Here is a 15,781-nt window from a genome sequence, read left to right as displayed (position 1 = left end):
CTCACCATTCGTTACTTTCCTTTCCTCACTCTGTCTTCCTCTTCTCTCCCTCACATTTTCCTTTCCTTTTAATTACTCTACATTTTTTTCCTTCTCCCTCTCTCTTTATCTCATTCTTTCGCTCTCTCCCTTGCATTCTCCTCTTATTTTTTTCCTTCCTCATTTTATCCCTCCTCTTCTTTCCCTCTCTCCCCCTCCCTGCATTCCTTCCTCCCTCCGAAAGTAGGAAAGAGAGTTCAGGGAATAATTGAATTAGCTCATATTTTCCTTTCCTTTTAATTACTCTACACTATTTTTCCTTCTCCCTCTCTCTTTATCTCATTCTTTCGCTCTCTCCCTTGCATTCTCCTCTTATTTTTCCTTCCTCATTTCATCCCTCCTCTTCTCTCCCTCTCTCCCCCTCCCTGCATTCCTTCCTCCCTCCGAAAGTAGGAAAGAGAGTTCAGGGAATAATTGAATTAGCAGAATGAAAATTGAATCAGCTGATGAAGACGATGGATGGACCGGGAAAGGGAAAAAGAAAAGTTGGGTCGTGAATTTTTTTCCCTTTTTTTTAGTTCTTCCCTTTTTTTCTTTCTTTTTAAGGGACATGGATTGATTTATGGTCAGGTGCCAGTATGCCTTTTCTTTTTTAGGGTTTGTTTCTATAATTAAGCTGTGAAAAAATATATATTCGATCATGTTATAAGCCGGTTAATCAGTTTTCTCTCTCCATGTCTTTGCTTTTTCTTTATTTTTCCCCTCTTCTTTTTCTTTATTTCTTTATCTTTTTTTAGTTCTTTCCTTTTTTTCTTTCTTTTTAAGGGACACGGATTGATTTATGGTGAGGTGTCAGTATGTCTTTTTCTTAAGGGTTTGTTTCCATAATTTAGCTGTGAAAAAATATATATTCGATCACGTTATAAGCCGGTTAATCAGTTTTCTTTGTCTCTTCATTTTTTCGTCGTTTTCTCTTTATTTCCCATCACTTTATCTTTATTTCTTTTCTTCTTTATAATTTACTCAGCATATTTATTCATGTATCTTCATTCATTCACATATTTGTTCATCTGTTTATCGAGTTATTTTCGTTATTGGAGTCTTAATAATTATCTGGTTAAGTAATATTATTCTTTTATTGCTCTCTTTCAAATGGCTGTGAAAAGAGAAAATAAATCAGATCAAGTTGAGGGTCGATAAATACAGGTAAGAATGCATGTCAAGGTGTGCAAGTAAAAAGGTTAATTGAACAGGGGAAAAGAGCTGCACTACCTACTTGTTTGGAGCTGCGAGAGATAATTAAAAGGGTGGACAGGACAGATTTCAGGTGTGGTGGGCCATTGAACTTTTTTTTTTTTTTTTACAGCAGAGGAGGGGGCATAAAAAAGGAAACAAATGTGAAAAAAAGCCCGCTACTCACTGCTCCTGAAAAGAGTTAGAGGAGTGGCCGAAAGATAGGTCAATTTCTCTGATACTTAAACTGTCCTGATACTTAAACTGGGAGAGGAAATTGTTGTTCTGCTGGAATTTATAGACGGGGCTGAAGAGAAGTTTTACCATTTTTTTCCGCTGCATGAGTTTGGCATTAGTATATATATGTAAATAGAAGCAAGTAGGGTGCTCTGCTGGAATTCATAGGCAAGGCTAGAGAGAAGTTTTACCTCTAATGGAAGTAGTTAGTTATTTAGTTAGTTAGTTAGGTAGTTAGTTAGTTTAGTTAGTTTAGTTAGTTTAGTTACTTAGTTAGTTAGTTAGTTAGGTAGGTAGGTAGTTAGTTAGGTAGGTTGGTAAAAGGAAGATCTGTGAAGGGTGGGACAGATGAATGATGAGATTGATGATGATGAGAGGAAAGCCAAGAAGAAAAAGAAGAAAATGATGAATATGAAAAGGATGAAGATGAAAAAGATGAACCTGAATAAGGACAACAAAAGGAGGAGAGGAGGAGGCCACAAGTGTAACATCCTTCTCCCATTGTTGCAAAGTTAGCACCCAGCTTTTGCATAACCTCTCCGGCCAGCCACCCCGGGGAGCGCCGCCCCCGGGGTGGCTGAACTCGGCGGCGGCACCCCTGGAGGGCAATACACCTGGCGGCCGCGGGAGAGAAAAAGAAGAAGAAAAAGCGAAGGGGAAAAAGAATAAAAGAAAGAGAGGGAGGGAGAGGAGAAAAAGGGACGTAAAAGAGGAGGAAAAGAAAAAAATTATAATGGTAATGGTGATGATAATGATGAAGAAATGGAAGAAAATGAAGGGAAAGGAAAGCGGATAAAAGGAAAGAAGTGGGAGGAAACAGAGTATTTTTTATGTGCATTTTATTTTCTTTGCTTTCTCTGGTTTCTCATCCTTCCCCAGCGCCTGCCCCCCTTGACTCCCTTCACCACTTTTTGTTTCTCTTCTTTGAACTTAAACTGTGTCATGATTTCTTTTCAGACGACTCTCTTCCTCCTATTGTCTATCAGTGTTTTCCCAATTTTTTTTTCTTTTGTAATTATAATTCTCGTGTTGCTTTGTATTTTATGTTTTCATTGTTTTTTTTTATCTTTACATTTTTAATTCAATAATATTTAGTTTTTCAGTTTTCATCTGGGCCACGTGAGAGTTACCTGACGGAGAAGGAGGAGGAGGGGGAGGAGGGAGAGAAAAAGAAGAAGAAAAAGCGAAGGGGAAAAAGAATAAAAGAAAGAGAGGGAGGGAAAGGAGAAAAAGGGACGTAAAAGAGGAGAAAAGAAAGAAGGAGGAAAAGACCTCCCCAAATGGTATTAATGATGGTAATGATGACGATGATGACGCCAAGGGGACGCTCACACATCACGTGGGAGGAACAAGTCGGTGGATGGATCCTGCTGGGAGGCCCTTCGTATGGGAAAGGCGCCTGCATGAAAACTTAAATGACCTCTGGGAATGGTGTCTTAGGGAGAGGGGAGAAATACCCCCCCCCCCTCCTTCCGGCGTATACCCCCATTGATTGATTGATTGATTGATTGTGTTCATTATAGGAAGAGGTATACTGTGGCTATGAGAGAGAGAGAGAGAGAGAGACTGGAAATCATGGAAAAATATAGTATTTCTAGATTTTTTTATAGCTTTTTGTACCCCTTCTCTCTCTCTCTCTCTCTCTCTCTCTCTCTCTCTCTCTCTCTCTGTTTTTTTCTCTTTTTCATAGTTCTTTACTTTTCCTAATTTTTCTTCGTTTTCTATGCCTTGTCTTTTTTATTTTCTTACTATTTTCTTATTCATCATCATTATAATAATTTCCTTTTTATTGTTCTCGTTCTTGTTCATCCCCTTTTCTTTTTCTTGTTCTTCACACATTATCATTTTCTATTTTTATCGTCATTGTTTTCGTCATCATCTGAAATGTCATCGTCCTCCTCTTTCTCCTCCTCCCTCTTTTTCTCCTCCTCCTCCTCCTCCGGGAAGATAAGCAGACAGTCGAGTCGTGTGCCTGACAGGGGCGGCACACGACCCCACCAAGTCACTGTCCGCTCGCCCTGTCAACCACCCCAGTCTGCTATAACCTTTACCTCCTCCCTTAACCCCCCTTTTTCTCCTATTACGAACCCTCCTCTTCCCCCTCCCACCCTACTTTACCCCTTCCAACCCTCCCTTACTCCCCTTACTCCTTCCGAAATCACTCCTCCTTCTTCCCCTTCCTTCTCCTGTTATCACCCCTTCCCTTCCCTTTCCAACCCTTCCCCTACCCCTCCATCTCCCCTCCGCTCCTGTTAACAATCCTTCCCCTCCCATTTCCTTTTCCTTCTTCCCCTTCCTTCTCCAATTTTTATCACCCTTTCCCTTTCCAGCCCTTCCCCTACCCCCTATCTAACATTCACCCCTTCCAGAATTACAGTACCCTTCCCTCTTCCATCCTCTCCTGTTACCAATCCTTCCCCTCCCTTTTCTTCTCCAACCCTATCCTTTTCCCTATTCCCGTTCTTCTGCTGCCACCCCTTCCCCTCCCAACCCTTCCGTACTCCTGTATAACTTTCATCCCTTACAAAAACGCTACCCTTTCTTCCCTTTCCTTATCCTATTACCACCCCTTCCCCTCCCAACCCTTTCGTACTCCTGTATAACTTTCACCCCTTCCAAAAACACCACCCTTTCTTCCCCTTCCTTATCCTATTACCACCCCCTTTCCCTCCCTTTCCCCTGTAACCCATCCCTTTCTGCCCTTTAACGTTACCCCTTCTCCCACCACCACTCCCTTTAACCCATCCCCTTCTACCCCTTACCTTTAATCCTTTCTCTGCCCAAAACCACCACCGCCATCATCATCATCATCATCAATATCATCACCTTTTCCCAACGTCCTCCACCCCAATTTCATATTAGTGTACTCTATCCTGATCTGGCAATGTTCTACTTTCATCTCTACACCTCACCTCTTTTTTCTGTTGGATCTGATTTCTACAATTCTTTGGCTCTCTCTTAGTAAACCCATCCCTGCCCCCTCCTCTGTCTCTGTTCATTGCCCATCTGTTCCTCTCCCCTTACCATTCTTCTCCTCACTCCTGTCTCCTTTCCGTTTTCCGTATCTTTTTTTTACTTTCTTACGCCATTCATTAGTTTACTTTCATCTTATTCGCCAGATTTTTTTTGTAGCATACCCGTCTCATTCCCCCAAAATAATGAAAGAAACATAAAAAGTGACAGAAAGAGAGAGAAAAAAGAATGGAAAAATATTAAAACTTCGACACTTTCTCCCCTGCTATCTGCTATTAAAAAACTTGAGCAGAACAGGAAGTATGGAATTAAAAAGAAGAGGTTGATGAACTTGTAATAGTATTCATTGTTTGTGAGGGAAGATATGCTAGGCTAGTATTATTCTCATTACAGTTATAAGAAACTTGAGATCAGAAAATTAATAAAATATGAATAGGTTGGTGAACGCGTAATATCTATTCATAGGTTGTGAGGGTAGATATGTTAGGCTAGTATTATTCACATTACAATTATTAGAAACTTGAGATCAGGAAATGAATAAAATATGAATAGGTTGGTGAACGCATAATATTTATTCATAGGTTGTGAGGGAAGAAATGCTAGGCTAGTATTATTCACTCCATGATTAGGAGTTTTACGTTAATGTATGGTGAATGGGAGCCCTTTTTGTATGCGGTCCCGTGTGAGTGTATAGCCTGGTATGTTCCCCTCCCTGTGCTGGTGCCATTGTCCTCTCCTCGTCATCCCTTTATGTAATGGCCTCCCTTTCTTCCTCCTGTCCTCCCGCTGCGTCCGGCCTCTACATAATGTGAAGTAACAGAAGGCTTTGTCCTGCCAGTGTACTGACCTGTGACCTCTCTCTCTCTCTCTCTCTCTCTCCCCATAGCATGTTTCAATAATCTTACAAACTGCACAATCTACCATAAATCATTTGAGTTTTCACCTCCATTCCTTAACTATTTGTAACGTAGTATAAATAATAAGTAATGGAAATAACTAAAACTACCATATAATTGAAGGAAATATTATGATAAAATCAAATAACCTTCATTGATTGAGTTTTATATTTGAATAGTTACCCCGTTGAGAAAGATCACCATCGCCTGCTAATGTTATGATTCTAATTTTCAGGCGTCATTCTCAGATTTCTTTTTTTTCACATGATTTTCATTAATAATTACGTACTCTTGCTTATAAAATTACATTCGCAAGGGGAAAGAAGAATGGGGTAAGTAATTGTGAAGCATTATTAAAGGTAAAAATGGGATGCGTTTAGCATAGGTACCATAAGAAAAACACCATAATATACATGTTTTTCGTAATAATTATACTCCCTTACATAAAAGAAGCAAAAGGTAAGTTCCTATGGGTAATTATAATGGTAGAGATGAGGTATGTTCAGCCTACTATCGTACAAATGTCTTCCGGAATATAATCCTTTACATACAAAATCCCTAAGAATATGATGCGTGTGCCCAACGTACTAATAATAAATCAATCAAAAAAACTATAGACGTACAAATGACGACACAAATACAAAATATGATAAAGGAAATAAAATAATAGGTGTCAATGATTTTCCTGATAACCGTTAGGGGGCGGGAGGTCGACTCAAGGCCAATGGTGCCAGATCGTCCTATCCAGCCTCTTCCATTCACCGATTTCCGAGCCAAAAACTGTCTCCTGCACCCGAATGACGAGATTTACTTATAGTTATTGTTAAAACTGTTTCCGTGATGTGTTTTGGTAGTAGTTAAGTGTCGTAAACCGGTAAATACGATGTTTTGAGTATGATCATTTGACATTGTTGCTCGAGGCTGTTGAAAGCGGGGAACCGGAAGAAGGCGGGTCACGGCGTGTAATTGTCTTGCTTTTATGGCGTTTAATCGTTCTTGTGAGTGTGGGCGCGTGTTCCGGGGGTGCGAGGAGGCGGGTGGACCACTGGCAGACCTCCTGGCATGGTGAGTAAGCTGGAAATGGTGGATGTGATGGTGAAATGAGGTGAGAGGAGGAAGGAAGAACTGAGGGTAGGGAGGGAAGGGGTGGATGGGTTTAGTGTTTATAATTATGTTCTGCTCGTTTGTCTATCTGTCTACACACACACACACACACACTATACGTACGGTACATGTTATTCTTTTTATTCATTTCTATGTTTTAATTTCCTTATCTAGTAATAAACGGTAGTATGCCCCCCTCCCCTTCATCTCCCTCCTCCTCCCTCATATCTTTTCCTCCTCCTCCTCCTCCTCCTCCTCCACTTCTTCATCTGTGTTGTATTGTTTATGATGTATAATTATAACAAGCGAAGTACAGATTCCCCATCCCTCCGTTTTCCTCCTCTTTCCCTCCTCCTCTTTTAGTTTCTTCTTTTCTTATTATTTCCATCGTCGTCTTCATCATTTTTTTCGTTTTCCTCCTCCTTTTCTTCTTCCTTTTCTTCCTCTTCTTTTTCCTCCTCCTTTCTCTTCTTCTCCATCACCTCACTCACGAAGGGTTATCAGTCACGTGTTGTCAAGTGTTTGTTTAGACGTAATCACCGCGTCAATAGTTTTGTTTGGGATTCCCGTGGAGTGTTGCCCCTGATCAGGTGATGCGTAACAGGGGTTGATAGGCTACCGACGGGGGTTTTCCGCTTATCAATATTGCTATTAGATTTCCTTATCTGTGTTGTTTCTTGTTGTTGGTGTTGGTGGTGGTGGGGATGGGTTGGTGTTGTTGTTGTTGGTGGTGGTGGTGTTGGGGGTGGGTTGTTGATGGTGGTAGTGTTGTTGGTGGTGGTGGGGATGGGTTGGTGTTGGTAGTGTTGTTGTTGGTGGTGGGGATGGGTTGGTGTTGGTGGTGGGGATGGGTTGGTGTTGTTGGTGGTGGGTATGGGTTGGTGTTGGTGGTAGTGTTGGTGTGGGTATGGGTTGTTGGTGGTGGGGATGGGTTGGTGTTGTTGTTGGTGGGTATGGGTTGGTGGTGGTGGGGATGGGTTGGTGTTGTTGGTGGTGGGTATGGGTTGGTGGTGGTGGTAGTGTTGTTGGTGGTGGTGGGTATGGATTGGTGTTGTTGGTGGTGGGTATGGGTTGGTGGTGGTGGTAGTGTTGTTGTTGTTGGTGGGGATGGGTTGGTGTTGGTGGTGGGTATGGGTTGGTGGCGGTGGTAGTGTTCTTGTTGGTGGTGGGGATGGGTTGGTGTTGTTGGTGGTGGGTATGAGTTGGTGGGGGTGGTAGTGTTGTTGGTAGTGGGGATGGGTTGGTGTTGTTGTTGGTGGTGGTAGTGTTGTTTTTGGTGGTGGTGGTTGATGGGTTGATCGTTTGAATATTGGCAGATATACAAATTCCAAATACAAATGTTTGTGCCATTTGTTAAGGTATTAGTCTTCTTAGCATCACTTTCCTACCTGACAGGATAACAAACTAAATGAAGAGAAAAATAGACAGAAGGGGGGAATGATATACATACATATCATTCACGTACATAAATATTATTCCTTACAGAACTTAATCCTAATCACAGTGACTTTTAACATGACGAGATATTTTAAGGACAGTCCTTCAATCATCTACGACCTTGACTTAGTATATAAATGGAAAAATAATCCTTTTAAGTGTGTTGTAATTATTTGTAGTTTAATATTGCTATTATTATTATTATTATTATTACGGTATTATTATTATTATTATTATTATTATTATTATTATTATTATTATTATTATTATTATTACTATTATTATTATTACTATTATTATTATTATTATTATTATTATTATTATTATTATTAGTAGTAGTAGTAGTAGTAGGCTATTGTTATTATAGTGTTTCATGATGTTTATTGGTTGCTTGTTACTCATCAAGGCTATATCATTAGTACCAGGAACCTAACAACTTAAAAAAAGCTTCCTGTTTGTCAAAAAAATTATAATACTGATACTCATAATAGAAATAATAATACTGATAAGTGTAACAAACTAGCAAGAGATTAAGGATGAAAGAAAATAGATGTATATACTAAGTACTATAGTTGGTAATCACAAATACCAAATATATATTTATTCTGAGGTTAGTATAACAACACGACACTGATTTAGTTTACTACCCCCAGCTCTGTCTCTCTTAACCTTGTGAGAGCGGATACAAGAAAGGTCTCTGTGTTCGTTACGCTATTTTGGGAGCGATAAGACAGAGGGAGGAAGGGGGGGAGGGCAAGTGGGAAGGACAGAGGAAGGGAGGCTGGGAGATAGGACAGGCAAGGACAGAGGAAGGGAGGTTGGAGATAGGACAGGCAAGGACAGAGGAAGGGAGAGAGGACAGAGGACATGGGAAGGGGGGGAGGGAAAGGAAGGGATGTAATGGGAGAAAGGTGAAGCAAGAGAGAGAGAGAGAGAGAGAGAGAGAGAGAGAGAGAGAGAGAGAGAGAGAGAGAGAGAGAGGTTACACTCCAGAGAAGACTAGACATAGACGGAGGGAGGATAACAGTAGTCCTTGCATGACCCCCTCCCCCTCTCTCTCTCTCTCTCTCACGTTGACCTCTCGGTTATTTTAAGCTCAAGATAAGCAAACTGTGACGTGTTTTCATTCTGTGTTGTTTTTGTTGCTTGCTTGCTTGCTTGAGAGAGAGAGAGAGAGAGAGAGAGAGAGAGAGAGAGAGAGAGAGAGAGATCATTGAACTGTTTCGTATTGTTTTATTGTTATACTTTAAATATCTTGTATATTAGTATATATATATATTTTTTCTGCTGTGAACGCTTTTTCCAATTCCATACAGTGTGTGTGTGTGTGTGTGTGTGTGTGTGTGTGTGTGTGTGTGTGTGTGTGTGTGTGTGTGTGCGCGCGCTTCAGTGAATGCACCTGATTTTCTCCCCTTCCCACACCTGTGTATACGTAGCTGAATGGTGTGTGTGTGTGTGTGTGTGTTGATGCAGGGGCCATGTGTTTTTTGTTACACACACACACACACACACACACACACACACACACACACACACACACACACACACACACACACACGAACAAACAAAATTGGTAGTATAATAGCCTGAAGTTCGGACAGGCCATCAAACTTCTATTTCCTCCCTCTTCCCTCCTCCTCCTGTTCCTCTTTCCTCCTCCTCCTCCTCCTCCTTCTGTTCCTCTTCCCTCCTCCTCCTTTACCATGTCCATCTACTTCCTCACTAGTAGAACAAGGGAAAGAGTTTTTCCTCGTTTTTTATTTGACAGGGAGAAGGAAAGAGAGTTCACAAGTTTTCCTTCCTTCCTTCCACCCCTCCCTCCCTCCCTCCCTTCCCTCCCTCCCTCCCTCACAACTTTTCTTCTTGCTCCCTTCCTTACCTCCTCACCCCCTTCGCTTCATTCCTTACTTACCTTCTTTCTTTCTTCGCTTTCCTTTCCTTCTCCCTTCTCTTTATTCTTCTCTCATTGCCTCACCTTTCCTCTTTCCTTCCATTCTTTCCTTCTGTTCCTTCCTACTTTCCTGGCTCCTTTTCTCTTTTTCCCTTTCCTATCTTACCTCCATTCCTCCTGCTTTACCACCTTCCTTTACCTTGTGTTCTTCCATTTCCTCCTTCCTTCCTTCATCTCTCCATCCTTCCTTCCCATCTCCCATCCTTTTTCCCTCTTCTCTTCCTGTCTTTCTTCCCTTTCCTACCTTCATATTTACTGGTCCTCTGTCTTTGCTCTCTTTCCTTCCTTCCTTCCCTTCCCGTTCTTTGTCTTTCCTTGTCCTCCCGCCATCTTCCCTCTTTTCTTTCCCATTCTCCTTTATCTTTATTCTTTCCAGTCTTCCATCCTTACCCTCTCCTTCCCTCTTTGTCAATTAGATAAGTTCCTTTCCTTGTCTCTTCGTTTTTGTCTTCCTCTCATTTCCTCTTGCCTCTATTTTTCTCTCCGGCCTCCTCTCCTTCACTCCTTCCTCTCCTCAGTTTTCTTTACATTATTTCTTCCTCTTTATCTTTCTTCTCGTGATTACTTCTCTCATTCTTCTATCGTGTTACTGACTTTTTGTAACTTTATCTTTTCATCATCATATATTTTTTCCTCCTCCTGCTTCTCCTCCTCCTCCTCCTCCTCCTCTTCTTTCTCCTCCTCCTGTGTATCCTGAAGGCAAGGGAGGTTATTGGGGCGTTGCAAGCCTAGAAAAGGAGCGAGAGGAGGAGAAGGAGGAGGAGGAAAAAACAAAACTGGATATATAGTTAATTAATGATGAAGAGCAGGGGGGAGGGGGAGAAGTAGACAGGTGGAGGAGGAGGTGGAGGAGGTGGAGGAACAATTGGAGAAGGAGGAGGAGGAAAAGGTGGAGGGAAACTAGTTTGTTTAAGGATATCCGGTTGACCTCTTCATAATGTTTTCAATTCTATTTTTCTTCCCTCCTCCTCCTCCTCCTCCTCCTCCTCCCTTTTCTTTCCATTATCAAACCAGGAGGAGGTGAAGGTGGTGGTGGTGGTGGTGGTGGTATTAGGTCACCTTCAAAATTGGGAAATATCGTTCGCTGAAGTTTCCAAACTATCGTTATATTTATAGGAAACTGAGGGAACCTTGGTCACTGCGAATTACTGCTCTCTCTCTCTCTCTCTCTCTCTCTCTCTCTCTCTCTCTCTCTCTCTCTCTCTCTCACACACACACACACACACACACACACACACACTACAGTCAATTGTGTATGGACGATAGATAGATAGATAGACAGACAGATAGATAGATAGATCGAGGAAGAGAGAAAGAAAGAACAAAAAAACTAGAGATAAAAGATGACAGGAGTTTGGCTGGATTCGGAGGTAAAGACCTGAAGGAGGAGGAGGAGGAGGAGGTGGAGGAGGAGGAGGAGGAGTAGGGGTAGGGGGGTGTGGTGCCTCCTACACATTGAAGGACGCACAAGGTTAGACTGATGCGCACCTCCTCCTCCACCTCCACTTCCTTCTCCACCTCCTCCTCCACGTCCAGTTCCTTCTCCTCCTCCTCCACCTCCTCCTCCTTCTCTTCTTCCACCTCCATTTCCTCCTCCACCTCCTCCTCTCCTCCTCTCCTTTCACCTCCTTCTCTTCCTCCTCCTCCTCCTCCTCCTCCTCCTCTTTTCTCCTCTTATTCATCTATAAATTCTTTCACCTTTATGAGGCAACAAGAAAGAGGAGGAGGAGAAGGAGGTGGAGGAGGAAGATGAAATAAAGAGAGAGGATATAATTAAGAATCGAGAAGGAGGAAGAGGAGGAGGAGGAGGAGGAGGAGGAGGAGGAGGAGGAGGCAGTCATTGGAAACCGAAACTTATGAGTATTTGATTCGTGTATTTCTGAGAGAGAGAGAGAGAGAGAGAGAGAGAGAGAGAGAGAGAGGGTTCATGTCTCCTTATACTTATTTATACCCTGTCGACCTTATTGCATCCTCCTCCTCCTCCTCCTCCTTCTCTTCTCCTTCTCTTCTTCCTCCTCCTCTTTTTCCTCCTCCTCCTCCTCCTCCTCCTCCTCCTCCTCCAGGAACACCGTCTTTGTTGAGCATCTTAAGTAGACCGTCTTGTCTCCTCCTCCTCCTCCTCCTTCCCTTCTCCTATTCCTTACCCCTTCCTGCCATCTGCTACCCTATTCCTCACCTCTCATCCCTCCTCCTCCTCCTCCTGGGCCACTTGTGTCCCCAGTTATGTAAGAGATGCGTTTTTTTGTCCTCTTCGGTAACGTCTGGGAAGCCCTCTTGATCCTCTACCTCTTTCTCATTCTCTCTTCCTCTTCTTCGTATCTGTCCCATCCCTCCCTCCTTCCCTCCCTCCTTCCTTCCCTCATTCGTTCTTTCCTTCCTTCCTTCCCTCATTCGTTCTTTCCTTCCTTCCTTCCCTCATTCGTCTTCCTTCACTCCTTCCTTCCTTCCTTCCTTCCCCTCATTCGTCTTCCTTCCTTCCTTCCTTCCTTCCTCTCATTCGTCTTCCTTCACTCCTTTTCTGCTTCTCTTCTTCCCACCGCTTTTTATTATTTTTTTGTATATCTTTGTTTGTTATCGGTATTTCTCTCTTCTTTTTTTTATATTATTGCTGTTTAGTTTGTTTCCCTTCGTCTGATTTCGCTTTATTCTTCTTGTTTAGATTTTTCTGTTTTTTTTTTTTCGTTAATCTCTATGTTTAAATTAATGCATTTTTGTTATTTTTTATTGTTGCTGTTTTTCACCTGATTGTTTCCTCTCTTTCCTTTTTGTTTTGGTCCACTTTTTTCTTCCTTTTTTTTTCTTGCCACTGACTAAAATCATTCTCATTGACTTTCACATACTTACTCACTCTTCCTTGCACTCATTCACTAACTCATTCACGCATTCACTCATTCACTCAGGAAATTTAACATCCAACTTTCTTTGATTTTTGTTTTATTGGTTTTCAGCTTTTAATCCCTTGCTCTTGATTACGGTTATTACTTTTGCCTTTGTTGTTTTCGTTATTGTTATTGTTATTGTCATCGCTATACGTATTTAATCTTGCAGCGAGTGTTTTTTTTTTTTGTGTGTGTGAAATTGATAGGCAGAAGGATGGAAGGGAAGAAGGAGAAAGGAAGAATAAAGACGAATAGAGAGGATGAAAGAAACACGAGGAAGGAGAAAGGAAGGAGGGAACATGAGGAGGGAAGAAAGACGAAGAGAGAGAGAGAGAGAGAGAGAGAGAGAGAGAGAGAGAGAGAGAGAGAGAGAGAGAGAGGTGGAGGGGGAGGAAGGGGGTAGGTAACACACACACTGTTCCTCGGAGATGGAGTGAGCAAGGGTCTAATAGCGGGCTGGCGGGACAAAGAGGAATGGCCTGGAATACCTGGACGGGCGAAGGGCAGGTGAGGCCACGGATAAACAGGGAGACAGGGAGGGAGGGAGACTGGCGTAATTATCCTCAGGTATGCTAAATATACATACTTATAAACATATATATACACACACACACATACACACACATACACACAAACACCTACATGCATAAAATAACACCTGTTTACACACATACAAACATACACATACATACAAACATACACACATACATATTGAAATACATACATACATACATTTAGACAAACCGACACAGACAGACAGACAAGACAGATATACAGACAGTCAATCAAAATACAATCCGATGGACCTGTGTGTGTGTGTGTGTGTGTGTGTGTGTGTGTGCGGTAAAGCTGATAGGTAGGTAGGGGCAGAGAGAGAGAGAGAGAGAGAGAGAGAGAGAGAGAGAGGGGTCACGCGGTCCTCCCCAGCCGTTCTTCATTATTACTTGTTGCTATTCATCCATTCATTCTCTCTCTCTCACTCCCTTGGCGAAGCGGGGTGAGGGAGTGCACGGGTCAATGGAGAGAGAGAGAGAGAGAGAGAGAGAGAGAGAGAGAGAGAGAGAGAGAGAGAGAGAGAGCCTACACCATACAATTATACTACACTTCTACTGTCTTTATTTCTCCCTCACTAGTTTACCATCTCCACCAACCCCCCTCCCTCTTCTTCCTTATTCCCTTGATTAAAGAAAAAAAGGAAGGCGAGGATGTAGTAAGAGAAGGAAGGGAGGAAAAGCTGAAGGAGGAATAGATGAAGAAGGTTTAATAGGTAGGGCGAAGGGAGGAAACTAAAAATAAGAGAAATAAGGGAGACTAGAAGAGGGAGAAGATGGATGAAGCGAGTAAGTGAATGAAGGAGACGAAGAGGGTGAAATAGGAAAGGAATAGAGGAAAGAAGTGTTGAGATAGGTCAGGGAAGGAGGAAGGAGAGAGAAGGGAGGGAAGGGAGGAAGTGACTCGGTGCAGAGTGAAAGGGGTGGTGAGATGGGCTGTGAAAGGAAGGAGAGAAGGGAGGATAGGGTGGAAGCGACAAGTGGTGGAGGGAAGGAGTGGAGAGATGGGTAAGGTTAGGAAGGGAGGAAGGAAGAGAGTGTTCAAATTGAGGTATTCAGAGGAGGAGGAGAAAGAGGAGGAGGAGCAGAAGGAGGAGGAGGAGGAAGTTAAATGAAGATGAGGGGAAGGAATTCTGTTAGAGGGAGAATAAAAGATAGGACTAAAGATGGAAGGAAGGAACGGGGAAGGGAGAATAGGACGGATGAAAGGAAGGAGAGAAGGAAACAGGGTAATAAAAGGAAGTCAAGGAGGTAGAAAGAGAAGGAAGAAATAATCAAAGAAGAAAGGAGAAGGAGGATGGGGGAAAAGGAAAAAGGAAAGAGGAGAAGGGAGAACTAATAAAAAAGGAAGAATGGGTAAGATGAAGGAAGGAAACTAAAAAGAGAAATAAGGTGATATTGTGAATGAGAAGAGAGAAGAAAGAGGGTGGAGGTAAGAATGGAGGAAGGAGTGTAGGAGGTGGAGGTAAGGAAGGAGAGGTGGAGGTAAGTTTTCCTTCTTCCGTTGCCTAGTGACGGAGAGAATGAGTTCCTCTTATAACGTGTGTAAACAGAAAGGTGGTTCTCTCTCTCTCTCTCTCTCTCTCTCTCTCTCTCTCTCTAATATGAACTCTCCCTCTGCTTTATTTACTCTAACCTCCTCCCTACTCTCTCTCTCTCTCTCTCTCTCTCTCTCTCTCTCTCTCTCTCTCTCTCTCTCTCTCTCTCTCTCTCTCTTAGTGAATTGAAGTATCTTAGAAGAGTGTTGAAAGAAACTATCCACCTCGTTACGTAAAGTTAGCTCTAAAAAGAAGAGAGAGAGAGAGAGAGAGAGAGAGAGAGAGAGAGAGAGAGAGAGAGAGTTTCCCAGCGGTATCACCATTTTGCCCTGCACCGCCCACCACCACTACCACCACCACTACAACCACTACCATCACCACCACCACTAACCCCCTCCTCCACCTCTTCCACCACCATCATCACCTCTCCGATTTCTGGTTTACCGTGTGGTGTTGATATTGGTAGTGGTGGTGGTCAGGGTTAACCCCGGTGGTGTTTTTTTTTCTTCTTTTATTTTTTTGGGGGGGGTTATGGTAGTAGCGGTGGTGGTGCAATTTCATGAAGGTAAGCGTATGAGGAAACCGAAAATATATGAATAAAAATAATGATCGCGACCTTGCCAGGATTCGAACCTGGAATCTTCTGATCCGTAGTCAGACGCGTTATCCGTTGCGCCACAAGGCCTGTGAAGGTGAGGAACTACATGCGATTTTGAAGCCAATGCAAATATGATCTTTTGGGGATATTGTTATTGAAAGAAAATGGGTAGTGATATTCTCTCTCTCTCTCTCTCTCTCTCTCTCTCTCTCTCTCTCACACACACACACACCGTCTAGGCAAATATTCATCTTTCATTAAATTTGTTATTCATCCATTCTTACTCCCCCTTTTCCAACTCTCTCTCTCTCTCTCTCTCTCTCTCTCTCTCTCACGATTTGTAGAAAAAAAATATTGCGGAAAAAACGAAAAAGAAATCACAACCTTGACCTCTTCACTCCAGCT

General features: G+C 42.5%; 1 long non-coding RNA gene and 1 other non-coding gene across 3 annotated transcripts in view; one reads left to right on the top strand and one right to left on the bottom strand.

Moving 5' to 3' along the window:
• The window catches only part of LOC127008149 (uncharacterized), an 86,415-nt gene extending 83,540 nt beyond the window's left edge, over positions 1 to 2,875 (top strand). For both annotated transcript variants that reach the window (XR_007760844.1, XR_007760843.1), the window contains one exon: positions 2,553 to 2,875. This is a non-coding gene — a long non-coding RNA (uncharacterized LOC127008149). The remainder of the gene's footprint in view (positions 1 to 2,552) is intronic.
• A 12,515-nt stretch (positions 2,876 to 15,390) lies between these two features.
• Positions 15,391 to 15,463, bottom strand: Trnar-acg (transfer RNA arginine (anticodon ACG)). The gene has a single exon. It is a non-coding gene; the product is annotated as a tRNA-Arg (tRNA).
• Between the last annotated feature and the right edge of the window lie 318 nt (positions 15,464 to 15,781).

Source organism: Eriocheir sinensis, chromosome 37, assembly GCF_024679095.1.
Source record: "Eriocheir sinensis breed Jianghai 21 chromosome 37, ASM2467909v1, whole genome shotgun sequence".
NCBI lineage: Eukaryota > Metazoa > Arthropoda > Malacostraca > Decapoda > Varunidae > Eriocheir > Eriocheir sinensis.
The sequence above is the reverse complement of the archived record's forward strand: the minus strand, read 5'-3'. Positions and strand labels throughout refer to the sequence as shown.